This window comes from Cariama cristata, unplaced genomic scaffold (assembly GCF_000690535.1).
Source record: "Cariama cristata isolate BGI_N322 unplaced genomic scaffold, ASM69053v1 scaffold7079, whole genome shotgun sequence".
NCBI classification, from domain to species: domain Eukaryota; kingdom Metazoa; phylum Chordata; class Aves; order Cariamiformes; family Cariamidae; genus Cariama; species Cariama cristata.
In genome coordinates this window covers 19,863-22,631 of record NW_009637340.1, presented here as the reverse complement: position 1 = coordinate 22,631, position 2,769 = coordinate 19,863, and the positions used below count along the sequence as shown (strand labels likewise).

Here is a 2,769-nt window from a genome sequence, read left to right as displayed (position 1 = left end):
ACGTAGCTGTCTGGGAAGAAGAAGGAGGAGGAAAAAATTGTGCCTGGATTTAACAGTGGCTCTGGGAGCTGGGAGAGAAGAGCAAAACTTGAATCTGGAGGGAGACAGGGCACGGCTGATGGGTGCCCAGGGTGGGTGGCTGCACCGGAGCTGGCGAAGACTCTGAGTCCTACCTTAAATTAATAAATCTGCTAAGGTTGGTGGTTTTGGCTTCCCGGTGTGGGGGGAATCAGTGGGGCAGCACCCCCCGGGTACCCCTCCCCTGGGATGCCATGGGCATCCATCTGCAAAGGCAAGTGGAAGGGATCGCTCAGCTCCGTGGCCACCTTGCTCAAGGCTAACGGTGCTCTTAACACAATAATAAGTCAATTCGCACTGAATAATTAAATAGAGAGCCTTCATAAGTATTGACTTAATGTGACAGCAAGTCTATACTGACTCAGGGTTTGCTTATGTAAACACAATCTCCTGTTCGGCTTAGTTAGCAGTTCAATGAAATAGAACAGTCCTTCAATTAAAATCAAATGATGCATGCGTTTAATTCTTCCCTTCTCTTCCCAGGTTATGATAGGGTTTGAGCATAGGCAGCGGGATTTGAAAAAACCCACCAAACCCAACCAAACCAAAGTCTTTCAACTGCCGTTATCTGTGATGAATCAAAATGTGATGTCCTAAAAATAGAGATAACGAAACTTCTTCGTTAACGGCTCCCAATTAAAATCAAATGATGCATGCGTTTAATTCTTCCCTTCTCTTCCCAGGTTATGATAGGGTTTGAGCATAGGCAGCGGGATTTGAAAAAACCCACCAAACCCAACCAAACCAAAGTCTTTCAACTGCCGTTATCTGTGATGAATCAAAATGTGATGTCCTAAAAATAGAGATAACGAAACTTCTTCGTTAACGGCTCCTAACTTAGCGGTTGGTCTGTTGTCTGTTTGTCTTGCTGGCTGAGCTCTGCTGGCTCTCGTTTGGGGCTTTCTCCTTTGCTTCTCTCTGGTTCTTTCTGGTTTTGCCCCCATCGAGGGGGCGAGGGGCGGCGTTGGGACGGGAGGAGCGGTCCCCACCCCACAGCGAGATGCTGTGCTACAGCAGAGAGACGTTTTTTTGCTAAAAGCAGGAATAAACGCCTCCAGGCTCATACCACAACAAATGACTCCAGTCTCCAGAGGTGGCAGATGACTTTTCCTGGATAAAACAAATATTTCCATTGATTTTTTTTTTTTTCCTTTTTTCCCTCCTGTGAACTGTTTACTAGCTTTGGTAGAGGGTCACTGAGAAAAGTGAAGTTTTGCTCCAGCTTCCCTCTCATTTCTTTAGCTGATCCCCATCCCCAGGGCTCTTTGAATTACCTGGCTACTGTTCTTGATGTTTGAGGCTAAGTTTTTTGGTTTTGTCTTTTTTTTTTTTTTTTAATCTCAGCATCTCCTGGCTTCCAAAGCATTCATCTCCAGCAGGACAAGCAGGCAGAGCGAGTGTTGGGAGGAGGATGCCCAGCGGGCCTGCGGGTTTTTCATGTCTTGCTGAGTTTTTTCATGTTGTCGCAGCTTCTTGAACATCCACCGCTCTGTGGGGAGGGGGGGAAAGGCATATTTCCGAGCCGTCTCTCAACGCTCGTGTCTATTAAAGCCATTTTTCCTTGGTCCCTGTAAATTGCCTGTGAAAAACACGTCTTGAGTAATCTCCGCATCTCGGACATTTTCTGCATGAAATATTCAAGAGCCTGATCCCGTTCGCTTTGATGGATGGTGAGTTATTACCAGCGCCGGGCTTGGACTTCTCCGAGGCGCGTGGGGATGGGAACAATTAGAACCCAATTAGGCACCTTGCAGCTGTTGTGGAGTTTTTTTTCTGCTTAAAAAATTGCAATGCACCAACAAGTGGGGGGGGGGAAAAAAAACCAACACCACCAACCAAACCTAAAAAAAAAAAATATCAAAAATCTTCTGCTGTGTAGGTAACTTTTAATGTCAGAGCGAGGGTGTCTCGCTGATGCTGGCAAGCTGCTTCTGAGTTCCTGCGCGATAGCGAGGGGAGGAGATGAGTGAGCAGGAGGTGATGGGGTGGTCCCCGCAGCGATGCACAAAGCCCCCTGAACTGGGGGTGTATGCACGGGGGGGTATAGGTACGGGTGCTCTGCGGGGACCCAGGTCCCTGGGAGGTGTCTGGCGTCGGACAGGAGAAATATTAAAGCCCCCAGATCGCTGGGGCTGCCTCTCCTTGGCATCGTCTTGGTCTCTTCGCCCAGAAATCAAATGCATTTTCTAGCTGCATCAAAGAGAAACAGCTTGGAACCCCCTAACTTTGAAATCCAGCACTCGGAGCGGGGTTGGGTTGTGATGTACATGTGTGTATATAGAACCAATTCTTGTTAATCCCGTTTTCATTCCTTTTTTTTTTTTTGCTCTCTCCCTTGGAGGCCTTTCAGGAAAATAACGTGCTGGCCAAGGCTGTGCTTTGCAGCTCCCCACGCCATCGTCCTCCTTCCCCATCCCTGACCCAGCTGCCAGCCCAGCTCTTCCCAGCCCAGGTCTGGCCTTTGTAGGCAGAGACTAGCCAGACCCACCTGCTGCCTCGAGCTGCCAGCCAGCAATTTGGCACCAATTCCTCCTGTTTCTGCTAAGATGGACTTGGCTCCCTCCCTTTTTTTTTTTTTTTTTTTGCCCAGGCACTTAAAAGCAGAAATCTGAGAAGCTACGGGCCAGCTCCAGTAAGGTTTATTCCTGGCAGTTAAAGTCTCATCCAGCGACTGCCAACTCATTGTATACA

General features: G+C 48.2%; 1 protein-coding gene across 1 annotated transcript in view; it reads left to right on the top strand.

The window, feature by feature from the left end:
• Positions 1-2,769, top strand: part of GFRA2 (GDNF family receptor alpha 2) — a gene marked incomplete at both ends in the record, with an annotated part of 18,276 nt that overhangs the window by 9,477 nt on the left and 6,030 nt on the right. The window lies entirely within an intron of this gene.